Below are 18327 nucleotides of genomic sequence, written 5' to 3' on the forward strand. Positions count from 1 at the left end.
ACACAGTGTGTTAAACTGGTTCGAAGTTGGACACCGTGGAGTTGTTCTCAGGTGTGCCACAAGGATCAATTTTAGGTCCCCTGTTGTTTGTTATCTTTATTAACAACATCGGGAGACATATTGAGACAGCTGATGTACTTTTTCTCAGTAAAAGCACATGGATGCATGATAAACGGATAAGCAAACATTTGAGTGATATATGCGAACACGAGATTTGTCTTAAGATGACCTAAAGGAAGCAATGATCACGCAATATTTGCACTCTGCACTTGAGACAGACCAAGTAAAGTGGAACAAAAGTAAACCTTGAATTTGGAGGTTTAAATATATATTCCTCTGGTGGCTGAGTTGACCCATCTTATGAAATTACATTGGTTTGGTGATAAAAAGGTTTAAGATCTTGGACAGGTTGATGGAGAATTTTTACAGGAAATAATCAATGCCACTTGATGAGGTTAGGATAGGGCTAAATGTGCCAGGTGTGAACTAATGTGAACAGCTAAACATGTATCCTTTTGTCCATGTGCAATTACGTGCAACTACGTCAACAAAGGTGCTACATTCAAAAAAGTTTACGTTTAAGCTTCTGCTTCTGAGGCTTCTGTTTTCTTTTGTGTTCTGTTGCGTTTCACATCTCGTACCTGCTGTTTTGTTCTTCTATTACATCTTGCTTCCATTGTTTTGTTTTCTGTTTCTTGTCTGTATTTATTCCATCCAACAACAACCATCAATAACATTGATTGTAACCATATGATTCATTATGTAATAGTATTGTAAAATGTAGTCCGAGTACTTTACATCACCAGGTGAATTAAGTCATTAATGTATGCCTAACAGCGCTCATTTCAAAGCCTCTTGGTTAACAGTGCATTTAATAAACAACAATTAAACAAACAACTTAAACTATATTAACCTATTTAACTCTAATCACAAATGATGTGTTTTAAAAGGTTTGTAAACACTTGACTTTATGGGTGCCACCCTTAAGAGTTTGAACCTATAAAATCTAAGTGCCTGCAATTGACCAACAAAACACTATTTCCTAGATCCATTTGCACTGCTGTTTACTGGCCGTTGGATATAGGTATAAAGAGCTTCTTCTGCACCTCAATAAAAGACTGGGGCTGTGTTGTCACAGTTATTGAAATTGAATTGAAAAGGCCGGCCCGCTCTTGGGTTCAAACTTGTCTCTTGAGTTTGTCTAATTTCGTTTTACATTTTCTTTCCATCTTATTTTTTTTACACATATTACATCATTGAGTAGTTATTATTCTTAGAATGTCGTGTGAAGAAATATGATCAACATTTTCATATCCTGATCTTTCATCTGTGCATAATGTTTGTGTAAACGGTTTGGTTGCAGCGGGCGAAAATAGTTTCACCACTTTTTTTCTCTCTCCCTCTCTATTTTGGAAATACTTTAATTGAACTGATCTGATTCCAGACCCAGCTGTACTAAAAATACCATTCACTCTAAGTGTCTCTGTGGCTTTGGAGTGTACCAGCTTGGTTTAGACAAATTGGAACGACCCCTAAGTATATGACCCAAATTGCACTCTATTCTCTATATAGTGCACTACATATGACCAGGGCCCAAATTAAAAATATCAGGAAATAAGGTGCCATTTGGGACAGAGCCCTAATCAGCAGATTCACAGAACACTTTGAAAAAGTATGCTACGTAATTTAGCATGAACTAGAAATTCTTCATGAGATTGTTATGATGAGAGAGAGAGCTTTCCATCCATGCAGTTAAGTCAGAGCAGAGCTCAGGGTATTGTTTTCATTTATGTGGTGGTGGATGAGAATACTCATTAATAACACACCAGACCTGGGTTCAAATAGTATTCAAAATAATTTCAAATACTGTATCTGGGCTTGATTGAGCTTGTCTGGTGCAATGGAACTAATATAATGGTTGCAGAAGAGCAGGTAGGCTAAAGCAAACATTAAATGTATTTATTATGAATATTATTTATTAAAACTCATTTTTACCAGGTAAGTTAACTGAGAAAATATGATCTTTTATCAAATCAAACCAAATATTATGTGCCGAATACAACCTTACCGTGAAATGGTTAGTTACGAGCCCTTAACCAACAATACAGTTCAAGAAATAGAGTTAAGAAAATATTTATTAAAAAATGTAAGTACATTTTTTAAATAATATGTAACACAAAATAATGATAATGAGACTATATACAGTGTCAAAGTCAATGTGTACACTGCTGCTACTCACTGTTTATTATCTATGCATAGTCATTTCACCCCCACCTACATATACAAATGACCTCGACTAACCTGTACCGAGTCAATGTGTGGGGGTACAGGTTTGTCGAGGTAATTTGTATATGTAGGTGGGGGTGAAGTGACTATGCATAGATAATAAACAGTGAGTAGCAGCAGCGTACAAAAGGGAGGGGGTCAATATAAATAGTCCAGGTGGCCATTTGATTAATTGTTCAGCAGTCTTATGGCTTCGGGGTAGAACCTGTTAAGGAGCCTTTTGGACCTAGACTTGGCGCTCTGGTACCTCTTTCCGTGCGGAACAGCGAGAATAGTCTTGGGTGGCTGGAGTCTTTGACAGTATATAGGTCCTGGATGTCAAGAAGCTTGGCCCCAGTGACGTACTGGGCCTTACGCACTACCCTCTGTAGCGCCTTACGGTCGGATGCCGAGCAGTTGCAATACCATCGGTGATGCAACCGGTCAGGATGCTTTCGATGGTGCAGCAGTAGAACTTTTTGAGGATCTGGGGACCCATGGCAAATCTTTTCAGTCTCTTGAGGGGGAAAAGTTGTTGTCGTGCCCTCTTCACCGCTGTCTTGGTGTGTTTGGACCATCATAGTTTGGAACTTGAAACTCTCGACCCGCTCCACTACAGCCCATCGATGTGAATGGGGGCATGTTCGGCTCTCTTTTTCCTGTAGTCCACGATCAGCTCACGTTGAGGGAGAGGTTGTTGTCCTGGCACCACACTGCCAGGTCCCTATAGGTATCTCATCGTTGATCAGTTCTACCATGCTTGTGTCTAATGATGGTGTTAGAGATGTGCTTGGCATGCAGGAAGTCCAGGATCCAGTTGCAAAGGGAAGTGTTTATTCCAAGGGTCCTTGGTTTAGTGATGAGCTTTGTGGGCACTTACGGTATTGAACGCTGAGGTTAGTCAATGAACAGCATTCTCACATAGCTGTTCCTTTTGTCCATGTGGGAAAAGGCTGTGTGGAGCACAATTTGACAGCAAGCAAAAGTTACAGGAGGGAGGAGAGAGGATGAATGTGTCAATTGGAAGTCGGCGATGTTTAGGAGGCCATGATGGTATGCGGGACAGATTGGGAATTTAGTCAGGACACCAGGTTTAAAATCCCTACTCTTACGATAAGTGACATGGGATCTCTAGAGACCACAGGGAGTCACATCCATTTTAAAGTCCTTTCCAAAAAACAGCACCCTACACAATGTCCCCTTCACCGGGGTGTTGCTATATCCTTTAAGCAGTGCTCTCTACTGGCCCCCCATCACCACTTCCAGCAGCATCTGGTCTCCCATTCAGGCACTGACCAGGACCCAGTCTGCTTAGCTTCAGAAGCAAGCCATCAGTGGGATGCAGGGTGATATGCTGCTGGAAATAGTATTCAAAGGTCTGTGACATGCAGCCAACTCAGTGATCAGTTAGGAACGCAGCGCTGTGCGGCGTTGTTTAGACTGCCTGATGAGGCATGACGCTCACCCTGTTGCTCATTCACAAACAATGTTTTTTTTTTATATGGAGAGACAGCGCAAGAAAGAAAAAGACAGAACACATGCCCTACAAATGATCTATTAGTGGCAAATCAATGAAAAGTTATTCTAAAGTGCTACCAAGACAGCCAGACTGGTGATAGTGTCACAAACAGTGATGTCTACAGATGTATCAGAGCAAGAGAGGCAAACATGAGACTATGTGTCATGTTTGTCATTTATTATCATGTCTTGTCCCTGTGCTCCCCATGCTATTCGTTTCCCTCTGCTGGTCTTATTTGGTTCTTTCCCTCCTATCCCTCTCTCTCCCCCTCCCTCTCTCACTCTCTCGCTCTCTCTTCTCTCTATCGTTCCGTTCCTGCTCCCAGCTGTTCCTATTCCCCTAATCATCATTTAGTCTTCCCACACCTGTTCCCGATCCTTTCCCCTGATTAGAGTCCCTATTTATTCCTTTGTGATCCGTTCCTGTGCCGTCGGTTCCTTGTATTGTATTCACCATGCTGTGATTGCGTTTCGCCCTGTCCTGTCGTGTTTTTGCCGTGATTGTGTATCACCCTGTCCTGTCGTGTTTTGTGCCTTCATCAGACGCTGCGTGTGAGCAGGTGTCTCAGTCGACTACGGCCTGCGCCTACCCGAAGCGACCTGCAGTCTGTGGCCGCTTCTCCAGTTGTTTTCCCCTCTACAATCTAGAGGATTTCTGTTATTCCGTTTTGAACATTAATAAACTCTGTTTCTGTTAAGTCGCGTTTGGGTCCTCGTTCACCTGCATGACAGAAGGAACCGACCAAGGAATGGACCCAGCGACTTCAGACGCTGTTTACACTGCCGTCAAGATCCAAGGAGCCATGCTCGGCAGACACGAGCAGGAATTGTCTGCTGCTCGCCATGCCGTGGAGAACCTGGCCGCTCAGGTTTCCGACCTCTCTGGACAGTTCCAGAGTCTACGTCTCGTGCCACCTGTTACTTCCTGGCCTGCCGAGCCTCCAGAACCTAGGGTTAATAACCCACCTTGCTACTCCGGGCAGCCCACTGAGTGCCGCTCCTTTCTCACGCAGTGTGAGATTGTGTTCTCTCTCCAACCCAACACATACTCTAGAGAGAGAGCTCGAGTTGCTTACGTCATTTCACTCCTTACTGGCCGGGCTCGAGAATGGGGCACAGCTATCTGGGAGGCAAGGGCTGATTGCTCTAACAAGTTCCAGAACTTTAAAGAGGAGATGATTCGGGTTTTTGACCGTTCAGTTTTTGGTGGGGAGGCTTCTAGGGCCCTGGCTTCCTTATGCCAAGGTGAACGGTCCATAACGGATTATTCCATTGAGTTTCGCACTCTTGCTGCCTCTAGCGAGTGGAACGAGCCGGCGCTGCTCGCTCGTTTTCTGGAGGGACTCCACGCAGTGGTTAAGGATGAGATTCTCTCCCGGGAGGTTCCTTCAGATGTGGACTCTTTGATTGCTCTCGCCATCCGCATAGAACGACGGGTAGATCTTCGTCACCGGGCTCGTGGAAGAGAGCTCGCATCAACGGTGTTTCCCTGCTCCGCATCGCAACCATCTCCCTCCTCTGGCTTTGAGACTGAGCCCATGCAGCTGGGAGGGATTCGCATCTCGACTAAGGAGAGGGAACGGAGGATCACCAACCGCCTGTGCCTCTATTGCGGAGTTGCTGGACATTTTGTTAATTCATGTCCAGTAAGAGGCCAGAGCCCATCAGTAAGCGGAGGGCTACTGGTGAGCGCTACTACTCAGGTCCCTTCATCTAGATCTTGTACTACTATGTCGGTCCATCTACGCTGGACCGGTTCGGGTGCTACATGCAGTGCCTTGATTGACTCTGGGGCTGAGGGTTGTTTCATGGACGAAGCATGGGTTCGGAAACATAACATTCCTTTCAGACCGTTAGACAAGCCTACGCCCATGTTTGCCTTAGATGGTAGTCATCTTCCCAGTATCAAATTTGAGACACTACCTTTAACTCTCACAGTATCTGGTAACCACAGTGAGACTATTTCTTTTTGATTTTCCGTTCACCGTTTACACCTGTTGTTTTGGGTCATCCCTGGCTAGTATGTCATAATCCTTCTATTAATTGGTCTAGTAATTCTATCCTATCCTGGAACGTTTCTTGTCATGTGAAGTGTTTAATGTCTGCCATCCCTCCCGTTTCTTCTCTCCCTACTTCTCAGGAGGAACCTGGCGATTTGACAGGAGTGCCGGAGGAATATCATGATCTGCGCACGGTCTTCAGTCGGTCCCGAGCCAACTCCCTTCCTCCTCACCGGTCGTATGATTGTAGTATTGATCTCCTTCCAGGGACCACGCCTCCTCGAGGTAGACTATACTCTCTGTCGGCTCCCGAACGTAAGGCTCTCGAGGATTATTTGTCTGTGTCTCTTGACGCCGGTACCATAGTGCCTTCTTCTTCTCCGGCCGGGGCGGGGTTCTTTTTGTTAAGAAGAAGGACGGTACTCTGCGCCCCTGCGTGGATTATCGAGGCTGAATGACATAACGGTTAAGAATCGTTATCCGCTTCCCCTTATGTCATCAGCCTTCGAGATTCTGCAGGGAGCCAGGTGCTTTACTAAGTTGGACCTTCGTAACGCTTACCATCTCGTGCGCATCAGAGAGGGGGACGAGTGGAAAACGGCGTTTAACACTCCGTTAGGGCATTTTGAGTACCGGGTTCTGCCGTTCGGTCTCGCCAATGCGCCAGCTGTTTTTCAGGCATTAGTTAATGATGTTCTGAGAGACATGCTGAACATTTTTGTTTTTGTCTATCTTGACGATATCCTGATTTTTTCTCCGTCACTCGAGATTCATGTTCAGCACGTTCGACGTGTCCTACAGCGCCTTTTAGAGAATTGTCTCTACGTAAAGGCTGAGAAGTGCTCTTTTCATGTCTCCTCCGTTACTTTTCTCGGTTCCGTTATTTCCGCTGAAGGCATTCAGATGGATTCCGCTAAGGTCCAAGCTGTCAGTGATTGGCCCGTTCCAAGGTCACGTGTCGAGTTGCAGCGCTTTTTAGGTTTCGCTAATTTCTATCGGCGTTTCATTCGTAATTTCGGTCAAGTTGCTGCCCCTCTCACAGCTCTTACTTCTGTCAAGACGTGTTTTAAGTGGTCCGGTTCCGCCCAGGGAGCTTTTGATCTTCTAAAAGAACGTTTTACGTCCGCTCCTATCCTCGTTACTCCTGACGTCACTAGACAATTCATTGTCGAGGTTGACGCTTCAGAGGTAGGCGTGGGAGCCATTCTATCCCAGCGCTTCCAGTCTGACGATAAGGTTCATCCGTGCGCTTATTTTTCTCATCGCCTGTCGCCATCTGAGCGCAACTATGATGTGGGTAACCGTGAACTGCTCGCCATCCGCTTAGCCCTAGGCGAATGGCGACAGTGGTTGGAGGGGGCGACCGTTCCTTTTGTCGTTTGGACAGACCATAAGAACCTTGAGTACATCCGTTCTGCCAAACGACTTAATGCCCGTCAAGCTCGTTGGGCGTTGTTTTTCGCTCGTTTCGAGTTTGTGATTTCTTACCGTCCGGGTAGCAAGAACACCAAGCCTGATGCCTTATCCCGTCTGTTTAGTTCTTCTGTGGCTTCTACTGATCCCGAGGGGATTCTTCCTTATGGGCGTGTTGTCGGGTTGACAGTCTGGGAATTGAAAGACAGGTTAAGCAAGCACTCACGCACACTGCGTCGCCGCGCGCTTGTCCTAGTAACCTCCTTTTCGTTCCTGTTTCCACTCGTCTGGCTGTTCTTCAGTGGGCTCACTCTGCCAAGTTAGCTGGTCATCCCGGTGTTCGAGGCACTCTTGCGTCTATTCGCCAGCGCTTTTGGTGGCCGACTCAGGAGCGTGACACGCGCCGTTTCGTGGCTGCGTGTTCAGACTGCGCGCAGAAGAAGTCTGGTAATTTTTTTCTGCTTCTGCTCCTGGTCTTGCTGGGTCTCAGTCTGTTCCCTGCCATCGCATCTCTCCTGTTCTTGTCCCTGCCCTTGCTGTGTCTCAGTCTGTCCCTAGTTCTCATTTTTTTTTTTAGAGTAGTACCCTAGTTTCCCTTTTTATCGTTTTTCGTTACGGTCCTGAGGAGAGGAGTTGGGTTCTTTCTCGGGACGTGCTGGACCGTTTGATCTATGATTTCCTCCGTTGCTGCCAGTGTTCCTCCTCGAGAGCGCCAGGAGGCGCTCGGTGAGTGGGGGTACTGTCATGTTTGTCATTTATTATCATGTCTTGTCCCTGTGCTCCCCATGCTATTCGTTTCCCTCTGCTGGTCTTATTTGGTTCTTTCCCTCCTATCCCTCTCTCTCCCCCTCCCTCTCTCACTCTCTCGCTCTCTCTTCTCTCTATCGTTCCGTTCCTGCTCCCAGCTGTTCCTATTCCCCTAATCATCATTTAGTCTTCCCACACCTGTTCCCGATCCTTTCCCCTGATTAGAGTCCCTATTTATTCCTTTGTGATCCGTTCCTGTGCCGTCGGTTCCTTGTATTGTATTCACCATGCTGTGATTGCGTTTCGCCCTGTCCTGTCGTGTTTTTGCCGTGATTGTGTATCACCCTGTCCTGTCGTGTTTTGTGCCTTCATCAGACGCTGCGTGTGAGCAGGTGTCTCAGTCGACTACGGCCTGCGCCTACCCGAAGCGACCTGCAGTCTGTGGCCGCTTCTCCAGTTGTTTTCCCCTCTACAATCTAGAGGATTTCTGTTATTCCGTTTTGAACATTAATAAACTCTGTTTCTGTTAAGTCGCGTTTGGGTCCTCGTTCACCTGCATGACACTATGCTCATCGATGTCTGTCAATTTGCATGTGAGTGTCCAGAAATTACTCCATAAATTACTCTCTTCGGAGAGTAAATAGTATTGACTAGTTTTTGACACCCAAAACTGCAAAGAGCCCCTTGAAACATTTTTAGGCTGCAATGTCACTAGATATGTACTTTCATGGTTTACTCATCCCACTCCACAACCACAGCCAGCACTGTAAATGCCCAGACTGTAAAGATCATTTCAACAAAGAAAGAGATGATAAACTGTACCACTTACTGTTCATCGGCTGGGCCAGTGAACTGCTAGGTTGAGACTATAGTCCAGTAGCCACACAGACAACTATTTTCCGGAGATGACTGAAAGTGATATAAATACTGATGGAAACACTCGTAGTACATTAAAAGTCACTTCAACAATGACTGATCTGAGGGCATATTTGGGTTTAAAGTCCATCTCCGTGTGACTGGTGTCCCCTTCAAGGGATATTTTTTATATACCCAGAGTTGGGCAGTATTTTTGATATATTTGAAATACACTATCGGGTCAAAGGATTTAGTACACCTACTCATTCAAGTTTTTTTATTTATTAAAAAAAACTATTTTCTACATTTTAGAATAGTAGTGAAGACATCAAAACTATGAAATAACACATGAAATCATGTAGTAACCAAAAAAGTGATAAACAAATCAAAATATGTATTATATTTGAGATTCTTCAAATAGCCACTCTTTGCCTTGATGACAGCCTTGCACACTTTTGGCATTCTCGCAACCAGCTTCTTGAGGTATTCACCTGGAATGCATTTAAATGAACTGGAGTGCCTTCTTAAAAGTTAATTTGTGGAAATTATTTCTTTCTTAATGCGTTTGAGCCAATAAGTTGGGTTGTGAAAAGGTAGGGGGGTATACAGAAGATTTTTGGTAAAAGACCAAGTCCATATTGTCACGGCTGGCTGAAGGACTGGATCAAGGTGCAGCATGGTAAGCATTCATTTTCTCTTTATTAAAAATGACAGACAAAACAAAGAACAAAACCAAACCGTGAAGCTTTGGGCTATGTGCCCTGAACAAAGTCAAAGTTAACTTCCCACAAAACAGGTGGGGAAAAGGGTACCTGAGTATGGTTCTCAATCAGAGACAATGATAGACAGCTGCCTCTGATTGAGGACCACACCCGGCCAAACACATAGAAAATCATAGAACATAGAACATTGACTGCCCACCCAAATCAAAACCTGACCAAACCAAAATAGATACATGAAACGCTCTCTACGGTCATGGCGTGACGCATATTATGACAAGAACAGCTGAAATAAGCAAAGAGAAATTAAAGTCCAGCATTACTTTAAGACATGACGGTCAGTCAATCCGGAAAATGTCAAGAACTTTGAAAGTTTCATCCAGTGCAGTCACAAAAATCATCAAGCATAATGGTGATACTGGCTCTCATAAGGACCGCCACAGGAAAGGAAGACCCTGAGTTACCTCTGCTGCAAGTACAAGTTCATTAGAGTTACGAGCTTCAGAAATTGCAGCCCAAATAAATGCTTCACAGACACATCTCAACATAAACTGTTCAGAGGATACTGCTTGAATCAGGCCTTCATGGTTGAATTGCTGTAAAGAAACCACTACTAAAGGACACCAATAAGAAGAAGAGACATGCTTTGGTCAAGAAACATGAGCAATGGACGGGTGGAAATTTGTCCTTTGGTCTGGTGTCCAAATTGGAGATTTTTGTTTCCAACCCGCCGGGTCGTCATGAGACAAGTTGTGGGTGAACGGATGATCTCTGCATGTGTATTTCCCACCGTAAAGCATAGAGGAGGAGGTGTTATGCTGTGGGGGTGCTTTACTGGTGACACTGTCTGTGATTTATTTGGAACTCAAGTCATGCTTAACCAGCATGGCTACCACAGCATTCTGCAGCAATACTCCATCCCATCTGGTTTGGGATTAGTGGGACAACAGGACAATGACCATACCTCCAGGCTGTGTAAGGGCTATTTTACCAAGAAGGAGAGTGATGATTGAGTGCTGCATCAGATGACCTGGCCTCCACAATCCCCTGACTACAATCAAATTGAGATGGTTTGGGAAGAGTCGAACCACAGAATGAAGGAAAAGCAGCCAACAAGTCCTCGGCATATGCGGAAACTCCTTCAAGACTGTTTGAAAATCATTCCAGGTGAAGTCGGTTGAGAGAATGCCAAGAGTGATCAAATCTGTCATCAAGGCAAAGGGTGGCTGCTTGAAGAATCTCAAATATAAAATATATTTTGATTTGTTTAACACTTTTTTGGTTATTACATGATTCCATATGTGTTATTTCATAGTTTTGATGTCTTCACTATTATTCTACAATGTTGAAAATAGTAAAAAATAAAGACCGGTAGTATATGCATTTAATTACTTTTGAATTACTTTTTAGTATTTTGGAATTTGTGTTACACTGGCCTGAACTATAATCAAATGTAATTTATAACAAGATATTTCAAGAAATGTAATTTGTATTTTCAAAATACAAAATACTTTTCTACACCATTTTTTATAGTGTTTTAGTTTGATATATTGGATACATTGGATACATTTGTTTTTAGAGTATCTTATATTTGTATCAAGACACATGTATGTTGTATATTTTGATGTATATTTTCCCCATCTCCCAGTATACCCATGGAAAATTAGGAAAGGTGCACCAACATTAAAACGTGAGCAGGCTGATGCATTATGTCAGTGGCCAAACATAGTAGACGTCATTTCTGACCCAAACTCAGCAACGTTTCTGACCCAAACCCAGCCTGAGAATGCAGGTTGTATTGGACCTCTAGTCTCAGGCACCCCTTTCATTTCTTTGTCAGCCGGTTAAACATTGCTCTCTGCCTGATGGTGGCCGTTGTCATTAGTGGGATTTATTTCCCAGTGTTCTTCTCTGGACTTGTCCATATGAAATTCTGTAATCAGTTGTAACCCATCATTCAGTGCAGGTGGGGCAAAGCTTGTTTAGCATGTTATTTTGGCATTAATACGTGACACAAAATAAAGAAGCATACAAACAGTCTCTTTCTTGTATTCTTGAGTAAGGCAGCTCCTAAATGTAGGTGTTTCAGCCTAGCTCAGTGCTTTCCGTGATGGTGTGGCAGAAATTCAGAGCGTAGGGATTGGTAATATTCTCCAGTTGCGCCAGGATTGGCTCAGTGTTCTGTCACTCATGGGACACTACGTTACTGCAGAAATCTACAGAGAGACCTAGAATGTTCAAGCCCCTTGAGTGCTGCCATAGATTTCCAAAGTGGCCATCCGAGAAGGCTCAAGGTAATTGGCCACAGATAAAAAGACGTCAAATCACGTCATATCTACCATAGCTTGATTGGACAAAAACTGGCAAATCCTTTTCAATAATTGTCATATGAAGAGAAATTATAGATACAAGTATATTATAGATAAAACTAAATTATAGACATAAACTTTACACAACACGTTCGAAATCGCAAATTCAACAATGAATGGTTTGGAAGGAATCAGTGGCGAACTGCAAGCATTGCAAAGCAATCACTAGCCTGCTATTCATTGGAGAGGGTCTCTTTTCCAAGCTTAAAAGGATAAACATTCACTTGCAACACCATGGGCCAGAAAATGTTAAATACTTTGGCCATGCTGTCAATCCAGCATGACTTCTGCCGACTTCTGCCGGGTTCAAGACAACTGAGAACTCGGAATTCCAAGTCGGGAACTCAGGCCTCTTTCTAGAGCTATGACCTGAAAATATCTGAAGTCATGATTCAACCTTGTTTTTCTTCAAGATCCCAGTTGTCTTGAAAGCACCATAATCCAGAGAATGCCAGACTTTGATGGCAAATTTTGATGACAAAATTTGCCCGCAAGAAGGACCACCACGCCACCTTCCTGTTCATGTGAGCACAGCATAACAAGAGCTAAAATATATTGTATGGGGCTGCAAAAATTATGTAATATGCCAGGGAGATACAGTATGTATACTGTAGCTAAGAAAGTAATACTAAGTGTATGTTGTGTAGTAAGCTGTTAGTAGTTCATGTGCCTCACCCTAATCATTCGGTCCCTTTCTCCTCATATCTTAGCCCACTGTTCTGAGTCGGTGGCACACATGTACCCTGTACCCTATAGCCCGTTTTAGAGAAATGTCATATGAGCTTTCATCGTCTGCTTATATGCCACCATTATTTATCCTACGCTTCTGAGTTGGTGTACAGGGAGAATATTGTAAGAACGGTCCATGTTCTGAATTCTGTCGCTGTACATTTCAAAAGAGCTGAATAAATAGTTATATTGACTACGTCAATCTTAGATCACTCATTAATGTCTTAATCTAAATTACGGATTGCCTCTTATCTGCTCATCGTTCCCTTATACAATAGTTTTGTCATGTTTTGTCATTTATTATCTTGTCTTGTCCCTGTGCTTCCCATTCTATTCGTTTCCCTCTGCTGGTCTTATTAGGTTCTTTCCCTCTTTCTATCCCTCTCTCTCCCCCCCCCTCTCTCACTCTCTCGCTCTCTCTTCTCTCTATCGTTCCGTTCCTGCTCCCAGCTGTTCCTATTCCCCTAATCAATCATTTAGTCTTCCCACACCTGTTCCCGATCCTTTCCCCTGATTAGAGTCCCTATTTCTTCCTTTGTGTTCCGTTCCTGTCCTGTCGGTTCCTTGTTTAGAATTCACCGTGCTGTGATTGTGTATCGCCCTGTCGTGTCGTGTTTTCCTCAGATGCTGTGTGGTGAGCAGGTGTCTGAGTCTGTCTGGTTCGAGTGCCTTCTCGAGGCAACCTGCTGTTCACCTGCTGTTCAAGATCGAGTCTCCAGTTAGTCCTCGTCATTTCGAGTGAAAGTTGTGTTTTTTTGTTTGTATTCACTTTACTGGATTAAAGACTCTGTTTTCGCCAAGTCGCTTTTGGGTCCTCTTTCACCAGCATGACAGAAGGAACCGACCAAGGAATGGACCCAGCGACTTCAGACGCTCGTTACACTGCCGTCGAGATCCAAGGAGCCATGCTCGGCAGACACGAGCAGGAATTGTCTGCTGCTCGCCATGCCGTGGAGAACCTGGCCGCTCAGGTTTCCGACCTCTCTGGACAGTTCCAGAGTCTACGTCTCGTGCCACCTGTTACTTCCTGGCCTGTCGAGCCTCCAGAACCTAGGGTTAATAACCCACCTTGCTACTCCGGGCAGCCCACTGAGTGCCGCTCCTTTCTCACGCAGTGTGAGATTGTGTTCTCTCTCCAACCCAACACATACTCTAGAGAGAGAGCTCGGGTTGCTTACGTCATTTCACTCCTTACTGGCCGGGCTCGAGAATGGGGCACAGCTATCTGGGAGGCAAGGGCTGATTGCTCTAACAAGTTCCAGAACTTTAAAGAGGAGATGATTCGGGTTTTTGACCGTTCAGTTTTTGGTAGGGAGGCTTCTAGGGCCCTGGCTTTCTTATGCCAAGGTGAACGGTCCATAACGGATTATTCTATTGAGTTTCGCACTCTTGCTGCCTCTAGTGAGTGGAACGAGCCGGCGCTGCTCGCTCGTTTTCTGGAGGGACTCCACGCAGTGGTTAAGGATGAGATTCTCTCCCGGGAGGTTCCTTCAGATGTGGACTCTTTGATTGCTCTCGCCATCCGCATAGAACGACGGGTAGATCTTCGTCACCGGGCTCGTGGAAGAGAGCTCGCATCAACGGTGTTTCCCTGCTCCGCATCGCAACCATCTCCCTCCTCTGGCTCAGAGTCTGAGCCCATGCAGCTGGGAGGGATTCGCATCTCGACTAAGGAGAGGGAACGGAGGATCACCAACCGCCTGTGCCTCTATTGCGGAGTTGCTGGACATTTTGTTAATTCATGTCCAGTAAAAGGCCAGAGCTCATCTGTAAGCGGAGGGCTACAGGTGAGCGCAACTACTCAAGTCTCTCCATCAAAATCCTGTACTACTTTGTCGGTCCATCTACGCTGGACCGGTTCGGGTGCTACATGTAGTGCCTTGATAGACTCTGGGGCTGAGGGTTGTTTCATGGACGAAGCATGGGTTCGGAAACATGACATTCCTTTCAGAGAGTTAGATAAGCCTACGCCCATGTTCGCCTTAGATGGTAGTCATCTTCCCAGTATCAGATTTGAGACACTACCTTTAACCCTCACAGTATCTGGTAACCACAGTGAGACTATTTCTTTTTTGATTTTTCGTTCACCGTTTACACCTGTTGTTTTGGGTCATCCCTGGCTAGTATGTCATAATCCTTCTATTAATTGGTCTAGTAATTCTATCCTATCCTGGAACGTTTCTTGTCATGTGAAGTGTTTAATGTCTGCCATCCCTCCCGTTTCTTCTGTCCCTACTTCTCAGGAGGAACCTGGCGATTTGACAGGAGTGCCGGAGGAATATCATGATCTGCGCACGGTCTTCAGTCGGTCCCGAGCCAACTCCCTTCCTCCTCACCGGTCGTATGATTGTAGTATTGATCTCCTTCCGGGGACCACTCCTTCTCGGGGTAGACTATACTCTCTGTCGGCTCCCGAACGTAAGGCTCTCGAGGATTATTTGTCTGTGTCTCTTGACGCCGGTACCATAGTGCCTTCTTCCTCTCCGGCCGGGGCGGGGTTCTTTTGTTAAGAAGAAGGACGGTACTCTGCGCCCCTGCGTGGATTATCGAGGGCTGAATGACATAACGGTTAAGAATCGTTATCCGCTTCCCCTTATGTCATCAGCCTTCGAGATTCTGCAGGGAGCCAGGTGCTTTACTAAGTTGGACCTTCGTAACGCTTACCATCTCGTGCGCATCAGAGAGGGGGACGAGTGGAAAACGGCGTTTAACACTCCGTTAGGGCATTTTGAGTACCGGGTTCTGCCGTTTGGTCTCGCCAATGCGCCAGCTGTTTTTCAGGCATTAGTTAATGATGTTCTGAGAGACATGCTGAACATCTTTGTTTTTGTCTATCTTGACGATATCCTGATTTTTTCTCCGTCACTCGAGATTCATGTTCAGCACGTTCGACGTGTCCTACAGCGCCTTTTAGAGAATTGTCTCTACGTAAAGTCTGAGAAGTGCTCTTTTCATGTCTCCTCCGTTACTTTTCTCGGTTCCGTTATTTCCGCTGAAGGCATTCAGATGGATTCCGCTAAGGTCCAAGCTGTCAGTGATTGGCCCGTTCCAAGGTCACGTGTCGAGTTGCAGCGCTTTTTAGGTTTCGCTAATTTCTATCGGCGTTTCATTCGTAATTTCGGTCAAGTTGCTGCCCCTCTCACAGCTCTTACTTCTGTCAAGACGTGTTTTAAGTGGTCCGGTTCCGCCCAGGGAGCTTTTGATCTTCTAAAAGAACGTTTTACGTCCGCTCCTATCCTCGTTACTCCTGACGTCACTAGACAATTCATTGTCGAGGTTGACGCTTCAGAGGTAGGCGTGGGAGCCATTCTATCCCAGCGCTTCCAGTCTGACGATAAGGTTCATCCTTGCGCTTATTTTTCTCATCGCCTGTCGCCATCTGAGCGCAACTATGATGTGGGTAACCGTGAACTGCTCGCCATCCGCTTAGCCCTAGGCGAATGGCGACAGTGGTTGGAGGGGGCGACCGTTCCTTTGTCGTTTGGACAGACCATAAGAACCTTGAGTACATCCGTTCTGCCAAACGACTTAATGCCCGTCAAGCTCGTTGGGCGTTGTTTTTCGCTCGTTTCGAGTTTGTGATTTCTTACCGTCCGGGTAGCAAGAACACCAAGCCTGATGCCTTATCCCGTCTGTTTAGTTCTTCTGTGGCTTCTACTGATCCCGAGGGATTCTTCCTTATGGGCGTGTTGTCGGGTTAACAGTCTGGGGAATTGAAAGACAGGTTAAGCAAGCACTCACGCACACTGCGTCGCCGCGCGCTTGTCCTAGTAACCTCCTTTTCGTTCCTGTTTCCACTCGTCTGGCTGTTCTTCAGTGGGCTCACTCTGCCAAGTTAGCTGGTCATCCCGGTGTTCGAGGCACTCTTGCGTCTATTCGCCAGCGCTTTTGGTGGCCGACTCAGGAGCGTGACACGCGCCGTTTCGTGGCTGCTTGTTCGGACTGCGCGCAGACTAAGTCGGGTAACTCTCCTCCTGCCGGTCGTCTCAGACCGCTCCCCATTCCTTCTCGACCATGGTCTCACATCGCCCTAGACTTCATTACCGGTCTGCCTTTGTCTGCGGGGAAGACTGTGATTCTTACGGTTGTCGATAGGTTCTCTAAGGCGGCACATTTCATTCCCCTCGCTAAACTTCCTTCCGCTAAGGAGACGGCACAAATCATTATCGAGAATGTATTCAGAATTCATGGCCTCCCGTTAGACGCCGTTTCAGACAGAGGCCCGCAATTCACGTCACAGTTTTGGAGGGAGTTCTGTCGTTTGATTGGTGCGTCCGTCAGTCTCTCTTCCGGGTTTCATCCCCAGTCTAACGGTCAAGCAGAGAGGGCCAATCAGACGATTGGTCGCATACTACGCAGCCTTTCTTTCAGAAACCCTGCGTCTTGGGCAGAACAGCTCCCCTGGGCAGAATACGCTCACAATTCGCTTCCTTCGTCTGCTACCGGGTTATCTCCGTTTCAGAGTAGTCTGGGTTACCAGCCTCCTCTGTTCTCATCCCAGCTTGCCGAGTCCAGCGTTCCCTCCGCTCAAGCGTTTGTCCAACGTTGTGAGCGCACCTGGAGGAGGGTGAGGTCTGCACTTTGCCGTTACAGGGCACAGACTGTGAGAGCCGCCAATAAACGCAGGATTAAGAGTCCAAGGTATTGTTGCGGCCAGAGAGTGTGGCTTTCCACTCGCAACCTTCCTCTTACGACAGCTTCTCGTAAGTTGACTCCGCGGTTCATTGGTCCGTTCCGTGTCTCCCAGGTCGTCAATCCTGTCGCTGTGCGACTGCTTCTTCCGCGACATCTTCGTCTCGTCCATCCTGTCTTCCATGTCTCCTGTGTCAAGCCCTTTCTTCGCACCCCCGTTCGTCTTCCCTCCCCCCCTCCCGTCCTTGTCGAGAGCGCACCTATTTACAAGGTACATAAGATCATGGACATGCGTTCTCGGGACGGGGTCACCAATACTTAGTGGATTGGGAGGGTTACGGTCCTGAGGAGAGGAGTTGGGTTCCGTCTCGGGACGTGCTGGACCGTTCACTCATCGATGATTTCCTCCGTTGCCGCCAGGATTCCTCCTCGAGTGCGCCAGGAGGCGCTCGGTGAGTGGGGGGTACTGTCATGTTTTGTCATTTATTATCTTGTCTTGTCCCTGTGCTTCCCATTCTATTCGTTTCCTCTGCTGGTCTTATTAGGTTCTTTCCCTCTTTCTATCCCTCTCTCTCCCCCTCCCTCTCTCACTCTCTCGCTCTCTCTTCTCTCTATCGTTCCGTTCCTGCTCCCAGCTGTTCCTATTCCCCTAATCAATCATTTAGTCTTCCCACACCTGTTCCCGATCCTTTTCCCTGATTAGAGTCCCTATTTCTTCCTTTGTGTTCCGTTCCTGTCCTGTCGGTTCCTTGTTTAGAATTCACCGTGCTGTGATTGTGTATCGCCCTGTCGTGTCGTGTTTTCCTCAGATGCTGTGTGGTGAGCAGGTGTCTGAGTCTGTCTGGTTCGAGTGCCTTCCCGAGGCAACCTGCTGTTCACCTGCTGTTCAAGATCGAGTCTCCAGTTAGTCCTCGTCATTTCGAGTGAAAGTTGTGTTTTTTTGTTTGTATTCACTTTACTGGATTAAAGACTCTGTTTTCGCCAAGTCGCTTTTGGGTCCTCTTTCACCAGCATGACAAGTTTGTACATCTAAATTGTCAGTAGAAACCACATTTGTTAAAGCAAGTCAGCCATATCATC

The 18327-nt window shown here is 46.0% G+C and overlaps 1 protein-coding gene across 1 annotated transcript in view; it reads right to left on the reverse strand.

Moving 5' to 3' along the window:
• LOC124038482 (inward rectifier potassium channel 16-like) overlaps nt 1-8871 on the reverse strand; it is a 52475-nt gene extending 43604 nt beyond the window's left edge. Inside the window, exon 1 of the mRNA XM_046354415.1 lies at nt 8773-8871. The gene's annotated coding sequence lies outside the window, so the exon portion shown is untranslated. The remainder of the gene's footprint in view (nt 1-8772) is intronic.
• Nucleotides 8872-18327: the final 9456 nt, after the last annotated feature.

The sequence above is a fragment of the Oncorhynchus gorbuscha genome, linkage group LG06 (assembly GCF_021184085.1).
Source record: "Oncorhynchus gorbuscha isolate QuinsamMale2020 ecotype Even-year linkage group LG06, OgorEven_v1.0, whole genome shotgun sequence".
Taxonomy (NCBI): Eukaryota; Metazoa; Chordata; class Actinopteri; order Salmoniformes; family Salmonidae; genus Oncorhynchus; species Oncorhynchus gorbuscha.